The sequence below is a fragment of the Ranitomeya imitator genome, chromosome 7, assembly GCF_032444005.1.
Source record: "Ranitomeya imitator isolate aRanImi1 chromosome 7, aRanImi1.pri, whole genome shotgun sequence".
NCBI lineage: Eukaryota > Metazoa > Chordata > Amphibia > Anura > Dendrobatidae > Ranitomeya > Ranitomeya imitator.
In genome coordinates, this window is record NC_091288.1 from 155,314,868 (window position 1) to 155,329,280 (window position 14,413).

Here is a 14,413-nt window from a genome sequence, read left to right on the forward strand (position 1 = left end):
AGCCATTGGGGGAACAGGGTGCAGGCGGCAGCAGTTCTGAAGCGGAGGAGGAGGGGCCGCAGCAGGCATCAACATCGCAACAGGTTCCATCTGCCGGGCCCGTATCTGGCCCAAAACGCGTGGCAAAGCCAAAACCTGTTGGAGGACAGCGTGGCCATCCGGTTAAAGCTCAGTCTGCAATGCCTGAAAAGGTATCCGATGCTAGAAAGAGTGCAGTCTGGCATTTTTTAAAACAACATCCAATTGATCAGCGCAAAGTCATCTGTCAAAAATGTTCAACTACCTTAAGCAGAGGACAGAATCTGAAAAGTCTCAATACAAGTTGCATGCATAGACATTTAACCACCATGCATTTGCAAGCCTGGACTAACTACCAAACGTCCCTTAAGGTTGTAGCACCCTCGGCCAATGAAGCTAGTCAGCAACGCAACATCCCTTCCGGCAGTGTAGGGCCACCATTTTCCGCACCACCTGCAGTATCTGTGCAGGTTTCTTTGCCAGGCCAAAGCAGTCAGGGTCAGGGAATCACCAGTTTCGTAGTAGGAAACACTGCATCTAGGGCACCGGTGGCAACAATACCATCTCCCACCGTCTCTCAGTCTGCCATGTCCACCGGCACCCCCGTTAGTTCCACGATCTCCAGCTCTCCAGTCCAGCTCACCCTACATGAGACTATGGTTAGAAAAAGGAAGTACTTAGCCTCGCATCCGCGTACACAGGGTTTGAACGCACACATAGCTAGACTAATCTCGTTAGAGATGATGCCCTACCGGTTAGTTGAAAGCGAAGCTTTCAAAGCCCTGATGGACTACGCTGTACCACGCTACGAGCTACCCAGTCGACACTTTTTTTCCAGAAAAGCCCAGCCCTCCACCAGCATGTTAAAGAGCGCATCGTCCATGCACTCAGGCAATCTGTGAGCACAAAGGTGCACCTGACAACAGATGCATGGACCAGTAGGCATGGCCAGGGACGTTACGTGTCCATCACGGCACACTGGGTAAATGTGGTGGATGCAGGGTCCACAGGGGACAGCAAGTTTGGGACAGTTCTGCCTAGCCCACGGTCTAGGAAACAATTGGCTGTAGCCGTTCGCACCCCCTCCTCCTCCTCTTCGTCCTCCTGCAGAAGCAAGAGCTCGTCCACAGACCGCAGTCGCACAACCACTCCATCCGCAGCTGCCACTGTTGCACACCAGGTCTCCCATTATGGGGCAGCTACTGGCAAACGTCAGCAGGCTGTATTGGCTATGAAGTGTTTGGGCGACAACAGACACACCGCGGAAGTTCTGTCCGAGTTCTTGCAGAAAGAAACGCAGTCGTGGCTGGGCACTGTAGATCTTGAGGCAGGCAAGGTAGTGAGTGATAACGGAAGGAATTTCATGGCTGCCATCTCCCTTTCCCAACTGAAACACATTCCTTGCCTGGCTCACACCTTAAACCTGGTGGTGCAGTGCTTCCTGAAAAGTTATCCGGGGTTATCCGACCTGCTCCTCAAAGTGCGTGGACGTTGCTCACATATCCGCCGTTCGCCCGTACACTCCAGCCGTATGCAGACCTATCAGCGTTCTTTGAACCTTCCCCAGCATCGCCTAATCATAGACGTTGCAACAAGGTGGAACTCAACACTGCACATGCTTCAGAGACTGTGTGAACAGAGGCGGGCTGTTATGTTTTTGTGGGAGGATACACATACACGGGCAGGCAGTAGGATGGCAGACATGGAGTTGTCAGGTGTGCAGTGGTCGAAGATTCAAGACATGTGCCACGTCCTTCAGTGTTTTGAGGAATGCACACGGCTGGTTAGTGCAGACAACGCCATAATAAGCATGAGCATCCCCCTAATGCGTCTGCTGATGCAAAGTTTGACGCACATAAAGGATCAGGCGTCTGCAGCTGAGGAAGAGGAAAGCCTTGATGACAGTCAGCCATTGTCTGGCCAGGGCAGTGTACAGGACGAGGTAGCGGGCGAAGAGGAGGAGGAGGACGAGGAGGATGATGGGGATGATTATATTTTTAATGAGGAAGCTTTTCCGGGGCCACTGGAAATTGGTGGCGCGGCAAGGCCGGGTTCTGGTTTTTTGAGGGACACAAGTGACGTGGATTTGCCTGAAACTGCCCCTCAACCAAGCACAACCGCAGATTTGAGAACTGGAACTTTGGCCCACATGGCGGATTATGCCTTACGTATCCTCAAAAGGGACACACGCATAACTAAAATGATGAATGATGACGATTACTGGTTGGCCTGCCTCCTTGATCCTCGCTATAAAGGCAAATTGCAAAATATAATGCCACATGAGAACTTGGAACTAATATTAGCAACCAAACAATCAACTCTTGTTGACCGTTTGCTTCTGGCATTCCCTGCACACAGCGCCCGTGATCGTTCTCACACGAGCTGCAGGGGCCAGCAGACCAGAGGAGTTAGAGGGGCAGAAATCAGAAGTGGCGTTGGCCAGAGGGGTTTTCTGACCAGGTTGTGGAGTGATTTTGCTATGACCGCAGACAGGACAGGTACTGCAGCATCAATTCAAAGTGACAGGAGACAACATTTGTCCAGTATGGTTACAAACTATTTTTCATCCCTTATCGATGTTCTCCCTCAACCGTCATTCCCATTTGATTACTGGGCATCAAAATTAGACACCTGGCCAGAATTGGCAGAATATGCATTGCAGGAGCTTGCTTGCCCGGCAGCTAGTGTCCTATCAGAAAGAGTATTCAGTGCTGCAGGTTCAATACTAACAGAAAAAAGGACTCGTCTGGCTACCCAAAATGTAGATGATCTAACCTTCATTAAAATGAACCACAACTGGATTTCGAAATCTTTTGCCCCACCTTGCCCGGCTGACACCTAGCTTTCCTATGAAAAGGTCTTGCCTGTGGACTATTCTGAATGCCTTTTCCAATCTCGTAATTTTCTGCACCTGATTGTCCAGCATACGACATGTTTACACCTCACTAAATGGCCAAACTCCCCACACGGGGCCGTGGTATCGACACTTGGCGACAGCACCCGTGAGAGTGCAGTTTGTCTGAAGAGGTGGGTGAGCCCGCTTTTGGTCGACGGCACTGCCACTGGGTCCCTCCAAGTACAATAAAGTGTCTCTGGCGGTGGTGGTGCGCACCCAACGTCAGACACACCGTTGTAATATGAGGGGCCCTGGGCCTGTACCGCCGGCCACAAGACAGTTTCCCCCCACCCCAGCTCAAACAGTGCTCTACCACTTGCAAAATTATCTCACAGCTCCACCAATGTTTAGTCTATGCGCTGACATCCTTCAATGCCTGCCACTGACAATACCATTGTATTGACATTTTTGTTATGTTAGGCCTTCGATGCCTGTCTGTGGTCACTCCTTCCACTAGGCCTCCACTGACCACACCACTGCTGCCCGTGTACCCCTGTAACCAATTTAAAATTGCCTACAGCCATGTGTTATTATTTTAGGCCTAAGATGCCTGTCTGCGGTGACTCCTTCCACTAGGCCTCCACTGACCACACCACTGCTGCCCGTGTACCCCTGTAACCAATTTAAAATTGCCTACAGCCATGTGTTATTATTTTAGGCCTTCGATGCCTGTCTGCGGTCACTCCTTCCACTAGGCCTCCACTGACCACACCACTGCTGCCCGTGTACCCCTGGAACCAACATCAGAAAATATAAAAATAAGTATTTTGCTTATAAAAAAGAAAATACTGGAGAGATATCAAATGCAGACATTTTAACATTAAAAACAAACACATACAACAAAAATCTGGTACAGTACTAAAAATGGCCACCAGCTACAATAACTTTCTCCTGCAAGTAGTTAACTGAAAGGTTTTTTCAATTTTAAACACAGATATGGCATCCACCGAGTGTTGTCCTGTCGCGTCTTCTTTATATTATTGCCAAGAAGATGCAAAACAATGAAAATAATAAAATCATTATTTACCAAAAAAATAGAGTAAGTCAAAACCACATTGCAAATAAACATTCATTACAAATAAAGAAGCAGGGCGCGTCCGAGGGTGAGTATATACCTAATAAGAATATAATCACCCTCGGACGCGCCCTGCTTCTTTCCGACAGCCTTCCTTCCTAAGAATCAGCCCTTCCGTGGTGTAGAGAGAGGGTTTGTTACACTCCAAGGTGTTCCCCAGGTTACCTTTCCTGAGCTTCGATCTTCCGGCTCTCGTTTAGTAGTTGTTGGAAACTACGCTGCATTAGGCCTACAAATTGGGTATGGGGTGTAGAGAGATGGTGTGTTACACTCCAAGGTGTTCCCCAGGTTTCCTCTCCATTGCTTCGATCTTCCGGCTCTCGTTTAGTAGTTGTTGGAAACTACGCTGCATTAGGCCTACAAATTGGGTATGGGGTGTAGAGAGATGGTGTGTTACACTCCAAGGTGTTCCCCAGGTTTCCTCTCCATTGCTTCGATCTTCCGGCTCTCGTTTAGTAGTTGTTGGAAACTACGCTGCATTAGGCCTACAAATTGGGTATGGGGTGTAGAGAGATGGTGTGTTACACTCCAAGGTGTTCCCCAGGTTTCCTCTCCATTGCTTCGATCTTCCGGCTCTCGTTCAGTAGTTGTTGGAAACTACGCTGCATTAGGCCTACAAATTGGGTATGGGGTGTAGAGAGATGGTGTGTTACACTCCAAGGTGTTCCCCAGGTTTCCTCTCCATTGCTTCGATCTTCCGGCTCTCGTTTAGTAGTTGTTGGAAACTACGCTGCATTAGGCCTACAAATTGGGTATGGGGTGTAGAGAGATGGTGTGTTCCACTGTAGAGAGATGGTGTGTTCCACTCCAAGGTGTTCCCCAGGTTTCCTCGCCAATGCTTCGATCATCATGCTCTCGTTTAGTAGTTGTTGGAAACTACGCTGCATTAGGCCTACAAATTGGGTATGGGGTGTAGAGAGATCGTGTGTTCCACTCCAAGGTGTTTCCCAGGTTTCCTCTCCATTGCTTCGATCTTCATGCTCTCGTTTAGTAGTTGTTGGAAACTACTCTGCATTAGGCCTACAAATTGGGTATGGGGTGTAGAGAGATGGTGTCTTACACTCCAAGGTGTTCCCCAGGTTTCCTCTCCATTGCTTCGATCTTCCGGCTCTCGTTTAGTAGTTGTTGGAAACTACGCTGCATTAGGCCTACAAATTGGGTATGGGGTGTAGAGAGATGGTGTGTTACACTCCAAGGTGTTCCCCAGGTTTCCTCTCCATTGCTTCGATCTTCCGGCTCTCGTTTAGTAGTTGTTGGAAACTACGCTGCATTAGGCCTACAAATTGGGTATGGGGTGTAGAGAGATGGTGTGTTCCACTCCAAGGTGTTCCCCAGGTTTCCTCTCCATTGCTTCGATCTTCCGGCTCTCGTTTAGTAGTTGCTGGAAACTACGCTGCATTAGGCCTACAAATTGGGTATGGGGTGTAGAGAGATGGTGTGTTACACTCCAAGGTGTTCCCCAGGTTTCCTCTCCATTGCTTCGATCTTCCGGCTCTCGTTTAGTAGTTGTTGGAAACTACGCTGCATTAGGCCTACAAATTGGGTATGGGGTGTAGAGAGATGGTGTGTTACACTCCAAGGTGTTCCCCAGGTTTCCTCTCCATTGCTTCGATCTTCCGGCTCTCGTTTAGTAGTTGTTGGAAACTACGCTGCATTAGGCCTACAAATTGGGTATGGGGTGTAGAGAGATGGTGTGTTCCACTCCAAGGTGTTCCCCAGGTTTCCTCTCCATTGCTTCGATCTTCCGGCTCTCGTTTAGTAGTTGTTGGAAACTACGCTGCATTAGGCCTACAAATTGGGTATGGGGTGTAGAGAGATGGTGTGTTACACTCCAAGGTGTTCCCCAGGTTTCCTCTCCATTGCTTCGATCTTCCGGCTCTCGTTTAGTAGTTGTTGGAAACTACGCTGCATTAGGCCTACAAATTGGGTATGGGGTGTAGAGAGATGGTGTGTTACACTCCAAGGTGTTCCCCAGGTTTCCTCTCCATTGCTTCGATCTTCCGGCTCTCGTTTAGTAGTTGTTGGAAACTACGCTGCATTAGGCCTACAAATTGGGTATGGGGTGTAGAGAGATGGTGTGTTACACTCCAAGGTGTTCCCCAGGTTTCCTCTCTATTGCTTCGATCTTCCGGCTCTCGTTTAGTAGTTGTTGGAAACTACGCTGCTTTAGGCCTACAAATTGGGTATGGGGTGTAGAGAGATGGTGTGTTACACTCCAAGGTGTTCCCCAGGTTTCCTCTCCATTGCTTCGATTTTCCGGCTCTCGTTTAGTAGTTGTTGGAAACTACGCTGCATTAGGCCTACAAATTGGGTATGGGGTGTAGAGAGATGGTGTGTTACACTCCAAGGTGTTCCCCAGGTTTCCTCTCCATTGCTTCGATCTTCCGGCTCTCGTTTAGTAGTTGTTGGAAACTACGCTGCATTAGGCCTACAAATTGGGTATGGGGTGTAGAGAGATGGTGTGTTACACTCCAAGGTGTTCCCCAGGTTTCCTCTCCATTGCTTTGATCTTCCGGCTCTCGTTTAGTAGTTGTTGGAAACTACGCTGCATTAGGCCTACAAATTGGGTATGGGGTGTAGAGAGATGGTGTGTTACACTCCAAGGTGTTCCCCAGGTTTCCTCTCCATTGCTTCGATCTTCCGGCTCTCGTTTAGTAGTTGTTGGAAACTACGCTGCATTAGGCCTACAAATTGGGTATGGGGTGTAGAGAGATGGTGTGTTCCACTGTAGAGAGATGGTGTGTTCCACTCCAAGGTGTTCCCCAGGTTTCCTCGCCAATGCTTCGATCATCATGCTCTCGTTTAGTAGTTGTTGGAAACTACGCTGCATTAGGCCTACAAATTGGGTATGGGGTGTAGAGAGATGGTGTGTTCCACTCCAAGGTGTTCCCCAGGTTTCCTCGCCAATGCTTCGATCATCATGCTCTCGTTTAGTAGTTGTTGGAAACTACACTGCATTAGACCTACAAATTGGGTATGGGGTGTAGAGAGATGGTGTGTTCCACTCCAAGGTGTTCTCCAGGTTGCCTTTCCTGAACTTCTATCTTCAGGCTCTCATTAAATTGTGGTTAAACGGAACAACTGCATTTGGCATACTAGTTGGTTTGGGGCCTACTATCGGTGTCTGCCGCTCCTTGCTGTTCTCCTGGTTTCCTGTCCTGAAATTCCGTTTTCAGGCGCTCGTTAAGTAGTTGTTAATGTTAGACTGCATTTGGCCTACTAGTTGGGTTGGGGCCTACTATCGGTGTTTGCCACTCCTTGCTGTTCTCCTCCACTGAACAAAGCTGTGCCGCCTGTTTACTACTGTTGCCAATTTTGAACTGCATTTCGACTACTTACTGATTTGGGCCTACTCTCTGTGTCAGCCTCTCATTCCAGTTGTCCTCCACTGCAATGCCCCCTGATTAGTCCTGTGTTACCAATTTTGAACTGCATTTAGCCCACTTTATTCTTTGGGCCTATATCTGTGTTTCCTCCTCATCCTGCCCATTGCCCAGCCAGTGATAGATGAGTCTGCTGGTACATTGACCCATAACGCAACATTTCCCGTGCACGCTACACTGCAAGATTGTGACCCTGCTGAAAGTCAGGTCCCCCTTCCCGCATACCATACCACCTTACACGGGGACAAACAGGAAGGTGCAGATGAAAGTGCAGGTTCCTTCATTAGGTGGGGGGAGGAATACTAGTTGGCGACGTCACTGGCACAGGGCCTCTCATGGTACGCAAAAGTGTTGCTGCCGGTGGGAGGCGCCCCCGCCGTGCAAACACACCGCTGTACTTTGAGGGGCCCTGTGCCAGTGCCAATGCCAACGAGTGGGCCCCCCCTGCTTGCTCAGGTTCACAGCACTTGCAAAGTTGAAATACTTACCTCTCCCTGCTCCACTGCCGTGACGTGGTCCAGATTTCCTGGGCCCACTAATTACTTGAACCAGCCCTACCCACCACAACTTTAGCCAAATGACCCCCAATTTCAAATGCCTTCCAATTATTATAAGGTAAATTACGCTTGACAAGCTTCATTAAGAAGAATGGATGGTTTTGACATTAAAATGGGCACTCTAGGTGTTTTCCTGGCCCCCACTCACTGCCGACTATGCTGCCCCATTGACTTGCATTGGGTTTCGTGTTTCGGTCGATCCCGACTTTACGTCATAATCGGCCGATTTCACTCGACCCGACTTTTGAGATAGTCGGGTTTCGCGAAACCCGGCTCGACTCTAAAAAGGTCAAGGTCGCTCAACTCTACTCAGAACTTCTCTTATCCCTCTATTGAGATGCATTAATACTTTGGGCCAGCTGTACTGTTATGGACCTGGTGGTTAGGAGCACCCGGCACGACCGGATAGTTAAACTCGCACAGGACAAGCTCTGGGATGTGGGAGCTCTGCTGACCGCAGGCCCTAATCCTATCACAACAACTAGAAATAGCCGTGGAGCGTTCCTGACTCTTCCTAGACGCCTCTTCACAGCCTAAGAGCTAGCTAGCCCTAGAGATAGAAAATAAAGCCTACCTTGCCTCAGAGAAATTCCCCAAAGGAAAAGGCAGACCCCCACATATATTGACTGTGAGTAAAGATGAAAGTCACAAACGCAGAAATGAAACAGGTTTCAGCAAAGGGAGGCCAGACTTACTAAACAGACAGAGGATAGGAAAGGTATCTTTGCGGTCAGCACAAAAAACTACAAAAGACCACGCAGAGTGTGCAAAAAGACCTCCGCACCGACTAACGGTGCGGAGATGCCACTCTGCATCCCAGAGCTTCCAGCTAGCAAGACAAAATCATGATAACCAGCTGGACAAGGAAACAATGAACAAATAATAACTATCAGGAACTTAGCTTCTGCTGGAGAAGACAGGTCACCAGAAAGATCCAAGAGCGAACTGAACTTATGCAGGAACATTGACATCTGGCATGGAGTAACGATCTGAGTGGAGTTAAATAGAGCAGCCAACCAAAGGATAAACCATGTCACCTGTGTAAGGAACCTCAGAAGCAGCAGCTTCACTCACAGCCACCAGAGGGAGTCCATGGACAGAACTCGCCGAAGTACCATTCACGACTACAGGAGGGAGTTTGACAACAGAATTCACAACAGGAATGGTCCACTGTGTCAAAGGCAGAGGACAGGTCCAGGAGGAGGAGGACAGAGTAGTGTCACTTGCTCTTGGCAGTTAATAGGTCATTGGTGACCTTAGTTAGGGCAGTTTCAGTGTAGTGGTGTGACCGGAAGCCAGATTGTAAGCGGTCGAAGAGGGAGCAGGAAGAGAGATGGGAGGACAGTTCAAAATGGACGTGTTGTTCCAGTAGTTTTGAGGCATAGGGGGGAAGTGATATAGGGCAAAAGCTAGATACAGAGGATGGGTCAAGAGAGGGCTTTTGAGCATAGGTGTGATTGAGGCATCTTTAAAGCTTGAGGGGAATAAACCAGTTGTTAGTGATAGGTTGAAGAGATGGGTTAGGGTTGGGATGAAGTGGGATGGGGTCAGGTCAAGGGCACAGGTGGTGAGATGTGATCTTGAGAGTAGAGTGGAGAGTCGATCTTCTGTAATGGTGGAGAAGTTGGTTTTGGAGATGGAGGGCTGGGCAGTTGGGAGGAAGGGCTCGGGGGTTGTCGACCAAAACTGTCTCTGATGATATCAATCTTATGTATGAAAAATGAGGCAAAGTCTTCAGCTGAGATGAGGGGGAGGGAGGAGGTGCTGGGGGACGGGGGAGAGAATGAATTGAAGGTGTTGAATAACTGCGTATGCTCATTCTTTTTGGATTTTTTTATCGCTTTTTCAGACTGGTTATGGAGCATACCCACGTGAAAAACATGTGCACATGCACATATACTTACAGAAATTATTATATGCTGTACTGACCTTTAAGTTCCTACACTAAGTTATGGTTTAGCTACAAAACTAACTCCCTTTGTGCTGAACTTGAACGCATGACTGCTGCTGCCAATTACTGACTCGAGTGAAGACTGCATAAATGGTACAAAACTACTGATTCCAGTAATTGGTTGCAGTGGTCAGGTGAACAGAGGTTCAGCACATCATCACTGCAGGACAAGTCAACAAGACCAGCATGACCACTGGGACAGGGTGTCGCGATTTGGTTGTTTGGTGACCCGGAGCCAGGGGCTCCTACCCTGTCCCTAACACTAGGGGGCGCCCTTGCTCGCCCTATTTCCCGGGTTACTTCTGAAGGTGAAGATGCCAGGGCCACCAACATTGCCTCATCTACTATAATCTCCTATATCCGACCTCCGTCTGTTCCCTTCCCCCTCCCAGGGAAGAAGGGAGCATCGTGCACCGCAGTACACCCACCAGACGAACAATGCAACATGTACAAGGGCAACTGAAAATAAATACCAAGCATACAAATATTCACTCATATATAACAGAGGAATGAACTGGGGGGTGGAGAATGGGGAAAAAACAAAGTAAGAGGATGAAAGGGAGTTATCACACTTGCAAATCCAAGCAACAGTCATAAATAGATCCGCCAAACTCCTCATATAACCTCCAAACAACTCTCCTCCAAGCCATGTAGTGTAAGCTTCTCTGAAAATGTGTTTCAGTCAGGACCCAGATTACATAGGGGATAGGAGTGGCTAACTGAGCTCAGCTGTGAGCTCAGAATCCCAGAACTTCTAACATGGCCGATTAACGCCTGTACTGCCAAAATAAATTAATACCATTTAAAAAGAAGGTGAAGTGCTTCTATTCAGAGCAGGAGTAGGAGCAATGAGATGCTGGCTCCTCTCTGTTGAGGTAACCCTATGACAGTGCCCCCCCCTTCAACAAGGGACCTCCGGAACTTCAGGACCAGGTTTATCAGGGTGTGCCACATGAAAAGACTGGACCAGTCTGTCCGTGTGGACATCAGATGCTGGTACTCACATCCTCTCCTCAGGACCGTATCCCCTCCATTGTACCAGACACTGAATCAACTGATGAACTAAACGAGAATCCATGATCTCCGCTATCTGAAATTCTAAGCTTCCATCAACAATGACAGAAGATGTTGGTGGCGGTGATGGTACCGAAATGCAACATATGTTTTGAGGAGAGATCGATGAAATACATTATGGATCCTAAAGGTATGTGGCAGAGCAAGGCGGAATGCTATGGGATTGACGATGGCTACGAACTTATAAGGACTGATAAACCTGGGACCCAGTTTCCAAGATGGAACCTTCAACTTAATGTTCCTAGAGGACAACCATACCAAGTCACCAATACACAGATCCGGACCCACCAAACATCTCCGATCAGCCACACTCTTATATTTGGACCCCTCTTCCTTAAATTATTAGTAACCCCCTGCCACACGGATGTAATAGATTATGATAACCGTTCTTCCTCAGGTAATCCAGAAGAACAATTCTTCTCAAATGAGTTGAACTGAGAATGGAACTCATACACCTCATAAAATGGGGACTTACCAGTAGACTCATGACAACAATTATTTACTGTGAATTTGGCTAGCGGTAAGTAAGTAACCCAATCCTCCTGATTCTCACACACAAAATACCTAAGATACGTCTCCAGATTCTGGTTGACTCATTCAGTTTGCCCATTAGACTGCTGGTGAAATTCAGAGAATGACGGATGGATTCCCAGACTGGGGCAAAATGTCCTCCAAAACTTGGAAACAAAATGTACCCCCCGGTCAGAAACAATATCGGTCGGGATCTCATGCAATTTTACAATTTCCCTGATGAAAATTTGTGACAAGGAATTGGTGTTCGGTAAAGCTGGTAATGCAATAAAATGAGACATATTACTGAATCTATCCACCACCACCAAAATTACAGTATTCCCCTCCGACATGGGTAGATCTGTGATAAAATTGACAGACAAGTGAGTCCAAGGACTACTGGGAATCTCCAATGGTTGGAGAGACCCCAGCGGAGGAGTATGAGAGGTCTTAGAATGCTCACAGACACTGCAGGCGGCTACATATTCCCAGACATCCTGATGTACACCTGGTCACCAAAACCGCCACGTAAGAAGATCAGTGGTGGTTTTATTACCAGGAAGTCCGGCCAAGACCAAATCATGATGTTCACTAAGGACTCTTAGATGAAAATTCACAGGTACAAACGGTTTCCCTACTGGACAGGCAGCAGGGGTGTCCCCTGAGCATCAGCAATCTCTTTTCAAGATCAGAGCAAATAGCGCTATAACTGCCAATTTGGGAAGAATAGGTACCGGCTCACAATTATTTTCTCCCCAGGAAAACAATGAGATAAGACTTCAGCCTTAATGTTTTTGTTCCCGGGCCTATAAGTGACAAAAAAATTATACTAGTGAAGAACAATGCCCATCTTGCCTGTCAAGGCGTTAGACTTTTCACAGATTTTAAATATACAAGACTCTTGTGATCTGTGATCACCTTAACCTGATGAACCGCTGCCTCCAAGAAATTATACCACTCTCAAAAGCCCACTTAATTGCCAAGAGTTCCCTGTTACCTATGTCATAATTACTTTCTGCAGATGAGTATTTAAAAAAAAAAATTTGCACATGGATGCCATTTACTAGGAGACGGGCTCTGCGACAATACTGCCTCCATTCCGAGCTCAGACGCATCAACCTTGACGATAAAAGGTCAAGTGACATCAGGCTGTATAAGGATCGGTGCAGATGCAAAACACCTCTTAAAGGTATCGAATGCCTCCCTGGCCAGACTAGACCACTTGGAAAAGTCTGTCCCCTTACTAGTCATATCCATCAGAAGTTTGGCTACTACCGAAAAGTTTTTGATAAACTTACGGTAGTAGTTGGCGAAACCTAAGAACCTTTGTAAAGCCGTCAAATCCTCAGGACGATTCCAATCCAGTACTGCCCAGACTTTTGACGGGTCCATGCAAAAACCAGTGGACGATAACACATATCCTAGAAAAGGGATCTCCTCAACTGAGAATATACATTTCTCTGGTTTGACAATTTATTGTCTCTGAGTATTTGTAAGATGTGCCTGACAAGTACCTGATGTGACTCAAGGTCAGGTGAATAAATTAATATGTCATCAAGATAAATCACCACAAATCTACCTACCAGGTGACTAAAGATGCCATTGACAAAGTGCTGAAAGATGGTAGCCACGATTATCAACCCAAATGGCATCACCAGGTACTCATAATGTCCCTCAGGCACATTAAAATCTGTTTTCCACTCATCCCCCACTTTAATGCAAATGAGACTATACGCCCCCCTGAGCCCCAGTTTTGAAAACCATTTTGCTCCTACAATCTGTTTAAAGAGGTCCGGAATGAGAGGGAACGGATATGGAACCCGGACCATGAACAGATTGAGTTTGCGGAAATCTAGGCAGGGGCCTAATCCCTCAAATTTCTTCTTAACAAAGAAGAGAACACATCCCAAGAGTCAGACAGGTATTTAGGCACAGACTGAGTATCCACCCTAGCAAGCCGGGTACCCAAGCAGTGTCCTTGACAATACTCACCTCACTTTACCACTTCCCGAGTCTGCCTATCTACTACAGGATTGTGGTGTCACAACCCACAAAGGTCTGTCCAGCGGACAGCACAACAAACACCAAAAATCGGATGGGAGAAGGGAGAGGAAGACCCTAACAATATGGAACGAGGGATGGGGCACCTCCTAATACAGCATGTGCCTATCCCTATGCTCCCCTAATGCCCTATGTGGGTCCTTTCCCAGGTCACCATCATGTGCTTAGTCTCTAGCTGTCACCTCACTGAACCCTGGCTAGTGCACTGGCTGGCAAGGATGCTAGCCTCATCACTGCAGATGATACAAACACAGGGGATAGTGATAAGCATGAGACAGACAAGGAAAATAAACAAGTAACTTAGCTACAAGCTCCACTGCCAAGCACCACACAGCAGAGGATATGGAAATAGGACCCTGAACTCCACAGAAGCAGCAGATACAGCGCTCGTCTACATAGATTAGCTCTATCACCAACAGGCAGCTGAAACATCAGGTGACTATTTACTGGATGGTGGGAGTGGTCACAACTCACATCAGCTGACCAGCAACACAGCAGCTGCCAGCAAGGAAACTGACATTAATCCTTGCTGGCACAAGAGTAATAACGACGCTTAAATTAAAGCAGAACCAGAGCTGTCACGACTTCCACAAAATGAGTGGTGACATGTGGAGAGTGAGCAAAGGACGCCCAAGAACCACAGGGGAGGGCAGACCCTCTAGCACATAACAGTCAATTACTTCAGAGTACATGGCCCCTACCTGAAGATGTAAACCTCGGACAACTTGAGTAAAATACCCCTGTCTCAAGGGGGCAGAGTCAATGGCGATTATGGGTCTGGACAGAGTATGTGAATTGGGATCCCGGACCTGGACGAACCTAGCATCAATCAAGTTAAACCACACCCCGCTGTCCAGAAATGCAGACACAACCACCTTAGTTTCACCC

The 14,413-nt window shown here is 47.7% G+C and overlaps 1 protein-coding gene across 2 annotated transcripts in view; it reads right to left on the reverse strand.

The window, feature by feature from the left end:
• Positions 1 to 14,413, reverse strand: part of LOC138644980 (hemoglobin subunit beta-2-like) — a 214,898-nt gene that overhangs the window by 178,569 nt on the left and 21,916 nt on the right. The gene's annotated exons all lie outside the window — the stretch shown is intronic.